Below are 14575 nucleotides of genomic sequence, written 5' to 3' on the forward strand. Positions count from 1 at the left end.
GTTAAATAATGTCAATTTTACATTAATTCTCCCTCTACTGCTTTCTCGATCTGTATCCATCCCTCTATGTTTCTCTGTCTCTCAATGTTTACATAAACACACACACCCACACCCACACACTGAGAGAGAGGGGGGGTTGGTAGTAGAGAAAGAGAGAAAATTTGACAAAGACAGAGAGACAGAGAAAGAGAAGCATCTTAATCACTTGTTTCGTGTCCTTTTTATTGACCCTCATGGCTTGTATAAGCTTTGCAAATGCTCTACTCTGAGTCACATCCCAACCCAAGCTTCTTAAATAAAATCCATGGCACTTTACTCTTTTCAATTATTTTTTTTTCAATTTAGCCTCAAATATATTTGGAATATATTCATTAGAATTAATTCATGTTTTTGCAGATAAGTTTAGAGAATAATATATAAGTAAAAGTTACATTAAAGTTTTCAGATTGATTTACTTAGAGTGCCTGGGCTTTACTAGTTGCACCGTGCAGTGATAAAATACTCAAGTGTATCAGTTCCTGGGCTCAACATCTGTCATGGAAAATAAATAATAATTTTTCACAATAACAGCACCTTTCTTACATTTTAAGACTATTTTTAAATTTTGTATCTAGTAATTACAAATATGTACAATTCATAGATTTCAATTAGTGTGTAGGATTTTTCTCATTTTAATATTAATACCTGTTTATTCTATTCAAAAAACAGACAATATATTAAAAGTTATATCTTTCTTCTCAAGATCATTACCACTAATGTAATATTTACTCTAGGAAAGAAATATATTTATTTCTACCAAAGACTCAAAGATTTAAAACTAATCTACTGATAAATTGAGGTATGACTTTATCATCAACAATGAACTAGTGAAAAGATTCAGCCACTTTCCAAGTAAGAAAAGTAATTAATGAATATTATCTCTTCTCTATGACATTGATTGAAGCAAGCCACACTTTAGAGTGCCTTTCCAAGCTTACAGGTAAATATAGTGAATCATATTTGTATGCTTTGTTCAGTGTTTTCCTCAAAAAATAGGTAGCAGAGGATACATTGAAACAAATTATGTCCTGTTTGTTCTTCATACTGTACAATATGATCTTTAAGTTAATGGCATTATGCATCACTATCCCCAGAGGCGACATTTGGAACAATTCTGCATTTTCAATCAGTATATAGTATTTTGGTTCCTTAATGCTAACAGTTTTTTTACTTAATGTAACAGAGGAAAATTTCTAAGTTTTTGTGAGCATTGGACAATTTAAGTTATCATTTGTCCCATGGCCCAACTTCACATGTGAAAATATTATAAAGACTATTTCTGAGCATCATATGTCCATGGCCACTTTCAAACTATATGCAACATAATATTTAAATTCCACAATCATATCAATACATTTTATTAGTAACTACATTAATACACAGTAGTTTATTAATAAGAAAAATATTTTAGTCATCAATGCAGTGAAAAATGATCAAATTTTGCAACAGTGAAAGACAAGTAAGTAAAAACAAATTGCCCACAAAACCAATGCTTGCTGATTTGACAATAAAATTGCTGTTGATACTCTGATGAAAAAATCAAGTGCACTCCCCTTCCTCCCCTCGCCCCTCTTCTGGATCTGAGGCCTGGACCAGACCTCTCCCCGGCAGGCCTGCTGGTGTGTGCACCCCGGATTCCACCAGAGACATTCTGGAGGCTCCACAGATCCCACAGCCAGCTTTAGGTAGGAAAACCCACATACTGCCCTGAGCCCATAGCTGGGTGTTGTGAGTGCTCAGGTTCCAGCAGATACCCCCCTCCCGGCTCCCACTGGCTAGCACTCCCCTTCTGCCCCTGCCCCTCTTCCAGATCTGAGGCCTGAACCAGACCTCTCCCTGGCCGGCCTGCTGGTGTGTGCACCCCATATCCCGCCGGAGACATTCTGGAGGCTCCACAGAACCCACAGCCAGAATTAGGTAGGAAAACCCACATACTGCCCTGAGCCCATAGCTGGGTGCTGTGAGTGCCCAGATTCCAGCAGATAACCCCCCCCCCCGGCCCTGCCAGCTAGCACCCCCCTTCTGCCCATCTCCCGGATCTGAGGCCTGGACCAGACCTCTGCCAGGTCTGAGTTGTGTGGACCCCAGATTCCGCCTGAGACATACTGGAAGGTCCACTTAACCCAGAGCCACAGAGGAACAACTGAACTCAGACTGTCAGACAACATATCCTGAGATATCCAAGAGGAGACACTGCACACAGAACAGCAAACACCTAGCTGGACTGCCACCTTGGAGGCACCATATCCTGAGGCATCCTAGAGATACCACTGTAATCAGTGCAGCTGGAAAAAATCACAGAGACATCTGGACCTCTAGAAGACCAGACACCAGTGAGATAACTGGAAAGGCAGGCTTCAATCAGAGACAGAAGTACAGGTAGCACTAGAATTAACCAGATGGCAAAAGGCAGGCGCAAGAACTGAAGCAACATAAACCAAAGTTACATGGCATCATCAGAACCCAGTTCCCCCATCATAGCAAGCCCTGAACACCCCATCACACCAGAAAAGCAGGATTCAGAATTAAAATCACTTCTCATGATGATGATAGAGGACTTTAAGAAAGACATAAATAACACTCTCAAAGAACAGATAGAATCCCTTAAAGAGGAAACACAAAAATCCCTTAAGGAATTGCAAGAAAATGCAACCAAACAGGAGAAGGAATTAAACAAAACCATGCAGGATCTAAAAATGGAAGTAGAAACAATAAAGAAATCACAAAGGGAGAATACCCTGGAGATAGAAAACTTAAAAATAAAACAATCAGGAGTCATAGACACAAGTATTACCAACAGAATACAAGAGATGGAAGAGAGAATCTCATGTGCAGAAGATACCATGGAAAACATTGACACAACTGTCAAAGAAAATGCAAAATACAAAAAGCTACTAACCCAAAATATACAAGAAATCTAAGACACAATGAGAAGGCCAAACCTACGGATAATAGGAATAGATGAGGGGGAAGACTCCCAACTTAAAGGACCAGTAAATATCCTCAACAAAATTATAGAGGAAAACTTCCCTAACCTAAAGAAAGAGATGTCCATAAATATACAAGAAGCTTACAGAACTCCAAATAGTTTAGACCAGAAAAGAAATACTTCCTGCCATATAATAGTCAAAACATCAAATGTACAAAACAAAGAAAAAATACTAAAAGCAGTAAGGGGAAAAGGCAAAGTAACATATAAAGGCAGACCTATAAGAATTACACCAGACTTCTCACCAGAGACCATAAAAGCCAGAAGATCCTGGACCGATATCATACAGACCCTAAGAGAACACAAATGCCAGCCCAGACTACTATACCCAGCAAAACTGTCAATCATTATTGATGGAGAAACCAAAATATTCCATGACAAATCCAAATTTACACAGTATCTCAACACAAATCCAGCACTTCAAAGGATAATTGGTGGAAAACTCCATCACAAGGAGGGAAACTACAACCTAGAAAAAGCAGGAAAGTAATCTTCCAAAAACTGTAAAAGAAGGTAGCTACACAAACATATCTCCACTGCCAATAACAAAAATAACAGGAAACAACACTCATTTTTCCTTAATATCTCTTAATATCAATGGACTCAATTCTCCAGCAAAAAGACATAGACTATCAGACTGGATATGTAATCAGGACCCAACATTTTGCTGCATTCAGGAAACACACCTCTGTGGAAAAGACAGACACTACCTCAGGGTAAAAGGTTGGAAAACAATCTTCCAAGCAAATGGTCCCAAGAAACAAGCGGGAGTAGTGATTCTAATATCAAATAAAATCAGTTTTCAACCAGAAGTAATCAAAAAAGATAAAGAAGGACACTTCATATTCATCAAAGGGAAAATGTACCAAGAGGAACTCACAATTCTCAACATCTATGCCCCAAATGTAAGGGCACCCACATACATAAAAGAAACTTTACTAAAGCTTAAAGCATACATTGCACCCTACACAATAATAGTGGGAGATTTCAACACCCCACTCTCAGCTATGGACAGATCATGGAAACAGAAACTAAACCGAGACACAATGAAACTAACAGAAGTTATGAACCAATTGGGCTTAACTGACATCTATAGAACATTTCATCCTAAAACAAAAGAATATACATTCTTCTCAGCACCTTCTCCAAAATAGACCATATAATTGGTCACAAAACAGGACTCAACAGGTACAAAAAGATTGAAATAATCCCTAGTACCTTATCAGACCACCATGGACTAAGACTTGTCTTTGACATGGACAAAAACAACAGAAAGCCCACATACACTTGGCAACTGAACAATGCTCTACTCAATGATAACTTGGTCGAGGAAGAAATAAAGAAAGAAATTAAAGACTTTTTAGATTCAAATGAAAATGAGGAAACATCATATCAAAACTTGTGGGACTCACTGAAAGCAGTACTAAGAGGAAAAATCATAGCTCTAAGTGCTCACAAAAAGAAATTGGAAAGAGCATACATTAACAACTTGACAGCAAACCTGAAAGCATTAGAACAAAAAGAAGCTAGTATACTCCAGTTGTGGTGAGACAGCCACTAGGCAAGAATTGCTTCTCTCCATCTACAGACAAATTACTGTCCAGAAAAGGACCCACATGCAGAATAGTCAACTGATTATATCTGAGTAGACAGAGTAATCAGCCCTTAATAATTCTGCAGCACTAAGGTCTGTCAGATGATCCTGGGCCAGAAGGCAGAAGAACAGATGCTCCAACATTTTGAAGTAGAGCAAGTGTCCAGGTGTTCAGAGGTCTCTATAAATTGGCTAAGTTTTAAAAGCTATGCTTTGTGCTTCCCACAATTATAGTTAACTCAGTCATTCTGGATTTCTGACGGGGTTGAAAACTTATAGTTATTTACCTTGAGAGAAAAGATTTGAGTGGATGGTTGGCAGCTGACATTCATCCTAAAGCCAGGTTCAGAACTAAGTGTTTTAGTTAGGATAGATGACAGAGGTGCTGGTTAGTCAACAAAAGGATGGACTGGGTATTAGGACTATCTTCTACCTCATTGGTACAAATTGGCATAATTATGTTCTAATTGTATTTTGAGAGAAAATTTTCATTTTAACAGGAAGGGTGATGTGTAGGAGGAGCTAAGGTGGGAGGAGTACTGAGGAATAAAAGGAGTAAGAAGAGGAGAAGAAGAAGGAGAGGAGAAGCTAGGTGATGAAAGAGAGAAAGACGGGGGAGACAGGGAGGCAGATGTTCATGTACCTCCACCAGTCAAAGATAGTTGATATATCTAGGTTGGGTAGTGTGTTACACCTCTGATTGAACAATACCAAACTTATAAAGCCTATGATTAACATTTTTTTTAAATGCAAAAAGGAAAAGGGGGCATGGAATAGGGGTTTTCTAAGGGAGGGAGTGGGGAAAGGGGATGGCATCTGAGGTATAAATAAAAGATCTAATAAATAAAAAAAAGAAAAAATCAAATAAACAAATTTATTTATAGATTCTTAGGATAAGACTAAACAGGCATAAATAAAGAAACAAAAGATATATCAAATACACCATTCTAATGGAGTAATCCATATTAGTAGTAAGAAAGACATGAATTTTACAAGTCCTGGAACATGTATGTACAAAATACCATCAAAAGACAGATAAGTCTACCTATTTAATGAAAAAAGTAAAATACTGAAATAATAAAAGCAAAAAGGAAAGGAGGGCATGGGACAGGGGTTTTCTAGGGAGGGGAAATGGAGAAAGGGGATGGCATCTTAAATGTAAATAAAATATTAAATAAGAAAAAAAATAATTTAAATAAAAAATTATATCCCAAATATTTTAGGAATGGTAGTTCCTGACAAGGTAATTAGAAAACAAAACTGTGTAAGTGAATAAAGCTAAAGATGAGATTTGCAAAACAGGGAAGAATGTATTCTATGGGATAGGAACTAGCAAGACTTTACTGTGATTATATAACTTTAATAACTAGTTCAGAATATCTAGAGTGGCAGCGGGAATGAGGATAGCACATTGATTCAATCAGACCTACTTTTATAAATAAAAACGTATAAGTAAGAAAGAGCTTACCACTGCAAGTACACAGCCGACTAAAATGATGTCCTGAAATAAAGTTCTAAAGAAGCAAATGACTATTTCTAACCAATTGGCTAGAATGATGAAGAAGAAAACAAATGAAACAATCAGCTGTAATGTCCATCAAAATATCTTTCCTATTACCCCTAATCATTATAGCTTTAATGAGTGTATTCAGTGTTGCAAGCTAGCCATTACCTACAGAATCTAGGACAGAAATCTCTTCAGCGATGACCTCTTTGTTGTCGCCTCTTTGTCTGAGGTGTTATTTAACACAATTTTTTTTAATTAATGTGGGTCGAGAAATCTCTCAATTAACTATAATGAGGCTGTCAGTTTGGGAGTAAATTGGAAGCATATAGTACAGAGGCAGAAAGTTATGAGATAGACGCTTGTTAGGACACACATGAAATGCTGACCCACTTTGAGAAGTGTCACGAATGCTTAGCCATGTCTTGAAAACTTCAGTTTCAGGTCATTTTTAGAAAAAAAAAAAAAAAAAAAAAAAGGCACTAACTTGAAACATTTCCAAATAAGAAAACGTGTGCATTTTATAGCAGGTTAGTAGATTTCACAGCATGCGAAGTGATTAACAGCATGTAACATAATGATGTAAGTGTCATGGATGTGTTTACATTCTGTAATGTCAATATTCTGTATTTCTGGTGACTAAAGAGAAAATAGGATTACAGAGGACATTTGGTCTTGGATTCATCTTAGTTTCCAATTCGGTTTTTTTTTTTTTTTTTTTTTTTTTTTTTTTTTTTTTTTTTACTTAACATTTTAAAATTTGTTTTCAGAGAATTTTGGTTTAATCAACTTCAGTGGTTGTCTTTATGGATATAGAAACTTATACATGGGTACAGGTAATGCAGTTGTGGGTACAGAATAAAGTACTTTAGGGTCTCTTATACTCAATACTTCCAATGAATTAGTCTCTCTCTCTCTCTCTCTCTCTCTCTCTCTCTCTCTCTCTCTCTCTCTGTGTGTGTGTGTGTGTGTGTCTTTCTCTCTGTATATAAGTGTTTTGCCTAGTGTATGTCTATATTCCACATGACTGCAAAGTGCCTAAAGAGGCCAGTAGAGGATGTCAAATCCTTTGAGATTAGAGTAATGTTATATAGGGTTTTGAGCTTCTATGTGAGTCCTTAGAATTGACCTGTGGTCCTTCTGAATAAAATCCAGTGTCTTTTGTTTTGTTTTGTTTTTGTTTTTCATTTTTTGTGTGTTTTGGGTTTTTGTTTGTTTGTTTTTGTTGTTCTTGTTGTTTAAAACAGGGTTTCTCTGTGTAGCTCTTGCAGTCCTAAACCTCACTCTGTGGACCAGGCTGGCCTTGAATTTGTAGTTCAGATTACCTCTGCCTTTGGATTCCTCAGGTTAAAGAGGCTTGGCTAAGGCAGTTGTCTTAAAAGCTGAACCATCTCTCTGGTTCCAAACACTTTCAATTTACAGAAAGGAAACAGATATGTTTTATTTCTGTGTTTTTTCTTTCCTGTTCTACTTTGAAGTTTTGCAAAATACCATTCTTCAATATTTTGCATATTTACAGATACCCATTGTTTACCACTGAGTGAGTGCATGTGGTCATCCATGTTACATAATGAGCGAAGAGAGCTCAGAGTTACAGGTTCGGTTCCAGTGGAGCTGTGAGGAAAGGTACTGGTTTTTTTAAACTTGTTCCACTGCAATTAGTTTGTAATGTCTCTTGTCCTTAGTTACACTGTTGTATATCACAATAACCAATCATGAAGAGACTGATCTCATCAATTTTAATATTGATATAATAGTAGCACTAACAATCCTCATGTGTTTGTTTCCTTCCAGTATTTTATTAAAGCACTCTTTGGAAAGGAGGTATTTCAAAATAAGTCTCATTGATACATCAGTTATTATAACTTTATTCTTGCCTGTACTTAACCTGTGTAAATAATGTATTTTTTCTGATGGGCCAATCTTTAGGTTCCAGAAAGAGGCATCAGTGTGAGATGCATGTAGTCATAGCAGTGGGAATTCTATTGCTAATGCAAATAGACAAAGAATCTTACCCAATGCTTATCTTTTTCAGTAGAGGAAAAATTTAAATTAGAAGCTACATAATCTTGTCGTTGTCTTTACCACAAAGCTCAGCTTCTGGGGAAAAAAAATCAGTCTGATGACTGTAATCATACTACAGGGCAGACCTTCTCTGGTCATTTAGAACAGCCTCGCACCTTCCAAAAGTTCTGACATATGTGGAAATAAGAAAATAAAAAATAAGTTAGGTGCAATAAGAACTGTCCGCGACATAGCATCTTTTCTTAACCAGAAGAATTATTTTCATGTATTATAGTGAAATGAACTATACAATGGTCTTGCCAAGAACAAAAGTACTTCTGATACCATTTATAAACCTGAAAATCTACCTCATCCCCAATAAAATTAAGCTGAATAGTTTTACGTATCCAAAAATATATCGGGTGATTTGTTAGTGTATATATCCTGTATTTGTAATTTCTTATATAGTTGTCTCTGATACAATTTTTGTATACCCTTTTCCATAAGGAAAACAGCTAAATTTCCAATTATAGTAAACTTAAGCATATTGGAGTATTATACCACATTAATAAATTGTAACCTCTTAGGAGAAAAATATTCAAAATAAGGTAAAATATGATTGATATTTGTGGTAATATAAATATTTTCTCATAAAATCATATTTGAGAGTGACAAAATTATTGGATATTTTCTATTATATAAATTTTTGTTTTATGCAAAACTGATTTTTCTTTTCTCTTTTACACCTTAAGTGATTGTTATGATGCATTACATAGTTCACAGATTTCACACAGCCTCTGCTGAGGGATACTGTGTACACATTTGGATCATTAACTGCTCTGGAAAGTTGAGCTTTTTGGCTGCCTTCACAAGAGTTTATGAGTGTTTTACGATGTTTCCTGGTTATGCTGTATTTTTACAACTGTTACAAATAGACACAAATGTCATAAATTATGGCAAAAAGTTATCCTCGATCCCTCTGAGTTTAATAAGAAACAGTTACAGAAAAGGGAAGTTTGCAAGTGCCACTAAAGTTAGTTGATGCAATCCACATGTAGAACAGGTTCTCAGATCATGAGTCAGATTGGTTAAACTTCTAATGCACTCTCTCTGTTTTTGTCCTACACTCTGACAGTGTTTTAAATGTACTCTAGCTTCTGGATGAAATAACTATTTGTTACAGAATATGGATGTTTGTCATAGCTAAAATGTATAAAGTGCTTCCCTTTCCAAATACAATGAAAATGTATGTACACATTCTTCTCTAAATCAAACCATTTATATAAAATGTGCATGAAAAATCCTCATAACTAAAAACTTTAAATCTATTAACAACTTGAATGCCATAGTTCAGACCCTGGATAGATGTATATATTGACCTAAAATTTAGAGTTTTTAGCACTCACACAGTTTTTATAGTCATAAAATCATTATCCATACAAAACAATTATTTAGAGCCAAAATTTATGCACAGAATAGTGGTAAGTATTACTGATTGAAACAAGTCAAAGTTAGAAGTTTAATGAATGATCAAAGTGTTTAACTATAATTAATAATAATTGTACATAATTCATTGATGCTAGTTATAATGAAAGCAACATAGTTACACAAATAAAGCAGACTTAAAGAATACTACTATAGCTAAAAGCAAAAATGTAAGTTTATTAAATTTAAATATTTAGCAATAGGGACATACTATGAAAACAGTATTACACGATTGTGTCATTGCTTTGAAGATGTCATATAATATACTGTATATCACAATTATGAATAGGCTGCAACATATGTGGGCTATATGCTATATATTATTGTGTATTCTGAGTCATTGGTTAAAATATTGCACAGTGTATAGCCATAACTAGACATTGGTTCAAAGAACTACATCTAGGAAAAATATCTTTAGATATCTACAGATTTAGCAACATAGGCTCCCTTGAAGACTGAATAACAAATTTTATGTTTGAAATCACTCAGTGATTTACAAAGCAATGTCCATCCATGTGCAAATACAAGAGAATAAATTAATAATAGCTACTAGCTTCTCGGTATTCAAGTAGATCTATTCTATTTGTTTATTTATTTATTCCTTTATGAAAATTTTTGTTAAGTAGGAAAGTCAGTAGTGAATTAACTTTCTTTATTTCAAAATTATTTTGAACTACAAGGGAAAGAAGGATAAATAATGAAGCCTGGGGTAGAGGGAGGAGGAAGCTAGTCAGCACAGGACATGGGCTTAAAAAATGGATATTAGCTAACTATGACTTAAAAGCAAATACTGCCTGGAAAGCCTTGGGAGAATTATCTCATAACAATCTCCTTGACATTAATGCAGATCACATCATTAGCCTAGGTTGTTATTTAATGTAACTGAGCCCTGACTACCATTAACACTTAATGAATGGAGGTCAAGATGTTAACTAAGGTGGAAGAAAACAGCTCCAACCATTATGTTTGACTGTTAGGCCTGAGTTTTAAGTAATAACCTATAACACTCTACACTTCTAAATATAGATCTTGGCTAAAGACAAATTTTCTTTTATTGTTAAGCCAGGTTTAATAGTTTGTTGTTTATGCATTATTTTTATATTTGTTTTATTTTAAGTCAATGAAATTATATAATTTCCTTCTTTTTACTCCCTTTGAATTCTCTTACCTTCACATATACACTCTCTCAAATAAATAACCTTATTTTTGGTTATTATTGTTATATACATGGATATCTAATCACATGAATATAAATATAATGTGATGAGTCTATTGGATGTTGCTTGTGTGTACATTCTTAGGACAGAGTGCTTGGTTTTGGGTAATCAAGTAGGTGTCTCATTGCTCATTACCTTAATTTATCATGAAAGTATATCCATGTTACCTCTAAAGTTATTTTTATTCAATATTACATATTAAATGCAACCTAGAAATAACATTTCTCCTAAGAGAAAATAATATCAAATAGCGTTAAACAGCTTAACTTGGAAATGATGTTCATAACTTTAGCTTGTAACTAATCGTCTAGTATTTCACTGGAGCTACCCCAGCCTGATTTTTTAATTGAGTTAATAGCCTTGATTATCAATCATAAAAATTATTAAATACGTGTATTTGCTTGATTTAATTAAATAACCTAAAACAAGTTCCTAAAACAAAACATCCTAATACAATACATAAATACTTTTAACATATTTTAACTGTTTTAGAACTTTTCTGATTGTATGCAGTCAGTGTCTCTTTTTTCTACTCAGCATTAATTATATTTTATACATTCTATGTGATCCTTATTAACAAACATAAATGAATGTAACTCATGTATTCAAGTTTATATTTCCAAATGTTCTATAGTAATTGGATAAGTATCTGATTTTAGGAACATTGGAGATTTTTAAAGAATGCATATGGAACAGACACACCACTCTGAAGTGATTCTATTCTATAATTTTCTCAAAGAAAACCAACAAGATACCTAAAGGTACATATAGGCATGCCTTCTTTTTCTGCATCATAACTGTGCTCTTGTTCTATTTCATTTTACCATTATCAAACTATTGTAAATTTGATGCTTGCCTTTGGCGATGCAGTGGCCCCAACTTGTTTAAGATGGATCAACATCAGGACTACATTAAGAAAGGAATGTTTTATTTAAAGCCTCTGTTGGTAACACACTACCATATTTCCCCTTACAATTTGCTCACTCTAATTGTTAAAACATTTCCTGCTTTTTCAGAGCTGTAGAGACCACAAAAATATACAGATGATGCTCAACCAGGTTTACATGGAAAGGACAAACTTGTTTTCCATCAGTCTTTTAAACGTGTTTGAGCCACATCTTGCATTACTTCTTTCTTTCTTTTTAATCACTATTCATTATTTAGAACTAACCTCCTTAATGATGCAGTGTTTTTAATTGAGTAATTAGTGAGTCATTCATGTTCGTAAAGTTTAGAGTGAAATTTAGTGACAAAGAACACAGAAAAGTGAACCCACAAGTGGATGTACATGAAGAAATGTAGTCTGCAAAACTGATTGCAGTGTGAACTTGTGATTGTTGGACTACTTCCACTAATTTATAGTTCTATTTTAAAGACCAAAAAATGCTACCTCACTTTTAAATTTGGGGGTGTCTAATATAGTTTAATTTTCAAAATGAATTAGAAACAAGTAGAAATTCTTCTTATCAGTTTATTTAGAAACAAATAGCATTATCAATTATTTGATAAAACTTTTTAATGTACCTAGATGACATTATTAATATTAACAGAATCCAGTTATATTTCATGCAAAAGATTCTACTTCCTGGAAACAAGTACATGTGTTAAGACTCAACTAAATTATCCTACTGCCCCGTGTTCTCAGTTTGCTCTGTGCATCTCCTGTCTCTCACAGCTTCCAAAGTGATAAATGAGAAATAAAAGGAAATTAACACCCATATGTGTAAAACATATTTTAATCAAGGCAAGAACAAGTTCTTATTTCTAAATTCCATGTATTTTTTCATACATTTAATATCCATTGTATATAAAATACTTCTTAAGGTTTGTAATTGGATATAAAATCTCAGCTAAAATAAAGGTATCCTAAAACTCCCATTATGAAGACAACAATGAAGAATGGCTTCTATATAATTTTTATACTTATTTAGTCCATACCAGATGAGGTAGAACTACTCTTCAACTAGTTATGTTGTTTTTATTATCTCAGATGGTGGTGATTTAATACACCATATTACTTATAACTGACTTTGCAGACATGATTGGCTGTTTTTCTAGCTCTGTGTCCCCCTGAGTGGTCCAGAACAGTCTGTGTTTGGTACTGGTAGATCCTGAGCAAGGACGCAAAGTGGACCTGGAACAGAGGCAACTTCAGGTGGCTGTGAGCACAAAGAGAACAAAAACTCAAGAAACATCTCCAGTGAGACAGTTCATTTAATTAGGGAAACAAAGACTGCTTAAACCTTTATGGAGCAGGTGGGAAATTTCTGTGTGAGTATATATCATCGGCTGGGACAGAATGCTGGAGATGCCTCATTTGTTTAAGAAGTAATTAAAGGTGCTTCCAGACATAGTCTTATGAGAAGAGGTTTAACCTGGATACCAGGCTATGTGACTTTCTAGGTATGGGGGCTTGGCAACCCACAGGCCCAGGGCAGGAGAGTAGTGATCCTACTTATGCAGATATCAAGATTAGATTTCCAAGGATTGGACATGTTTCAAGCCCCCCATTGCTCGCTACCAGTTCCACAGGTCCTACAGCTCTGCAGCCACAAAACCACCACTCAGAATTTCCCAAAGAGAGGGTAAAGAGATGGCTTAGTAGTTAAAAGAAATAGCTGTTCTTGTAAAAACCTAGGATCAGAACCCAGAACTCATATAGCAGCTCAAAATCCTATATATGTCTACCTCTAGAGGATCTAACTATCTCTTCAGGCATCAATGGGTTTGGACGTGGCACACACATATGCATTTACATATAGGCAAGGAAACACACAAATGCACACACACAAACACAAATGCACATACACATGCACACACACATATATAGGGACACACACATGCACACACATATATATATATGTACATATATATAGTAAAATAAAAATTTTAAAGAACTTATTTAATATTCAACCATATTGCATATATTTTGGATATAGAAATTTTCATTCATTTTTTTAAAAAAGAACATTTATCGTTTATCTTTTACATGGCTGTCTAGTGTCACCCAATGTACTCAACAAAATTGATCTTGTAGTTCCCTTTTTCGCCACTTAAAAACTTAATATCTTAATTTCTCATTGTTTATGTACTTACCACAAATTTTCATAACCTAATATTTTATGGAACATATTTAAAACCAACAAAGAATTGATAATCTCTCATTGTCTCAGTCTCCATTCTTCTCTTATTCTCTGTCTGTATCTCTGCCTCTCACTGTTTTTGTCTCTGTAGCTCCCAGTTATGGGTTTTCCAGCGCTGTCCCTGGTGTCAGAATGCTTAATCTCACTTTATGTCCTACTTGCTTTAGTTTCTCTGTGCAAGAAGAAAACTGTTTTGTGAAGTATTCCACACATACAGACTCTATCATTGCAATAAGGAAAAGCTCTGCGGTCCTATTCATGTTTGACATTCTATAAAGGGCTGAGAAATGACTTTCTGAAGGAAGATCAGCAAGAAAAAAGATAAGCCTTCAGGAATCTCTTTCAATTTCAATTTTTTCTCAATATTTTTGAGGTGCTTTATCTCAATAACATGAACAAAACAAAAGCGTGTAATCCTGTTCTGAGAGAAAAACTACCCATAAAACACCATAGTCAATTGTAGTGTCTTCAACTGAGTTCATTATGTGCCAATGAATTTCAACATATTACAGAACGCCTGTGTCTTTTCCTACCAGACCTCACTTTGCAGATTTCTGATTGTAGTACAAGAACTTTGACACTCTAGACTGAAGGGCAGTA

General features: G+C 34.9%; 1 long non-coding RNA gene across 1 annotated transcript in view; it reads right to left on the reverse strand.

Annotated features, from left to right (window-relative positions):
- The window catches only part of LOC143436634 (uncharacterized), a 90460-nt gene extending 84311 nt beyond the window's left edge, over positions 1 to 6149 (reverse strand). The window contains exon 1 of the long non-coding RNA XR_013106519.1: positions 6091 to 6149. This is a non-coding gene — a long non-coding RNA (uncharacterized LOC143436634). The remainder of the gene's footprint in view (positions 1 to 6090) is intronic.
- Between the last annotated feature and the right edge of the window lie 8426 nt (positions 6150 to 14575).

Source organism: Arvicanthis niloticus, chromosome 23 (assembly GCF_011762505.2).
Source record: "Arvicanthis niloticus isolate mArvNil1 chromosome 23, mArvNil1.pat.X, whole genome shotgun sequence".
NCBI classification, from domain to species: domain Eukaryota; kingdom Metazoa; phylum Chordata; class Mammalia; order Rodentia; family Muridae; genus Arvicanthis; species Arvicanthis niloticus.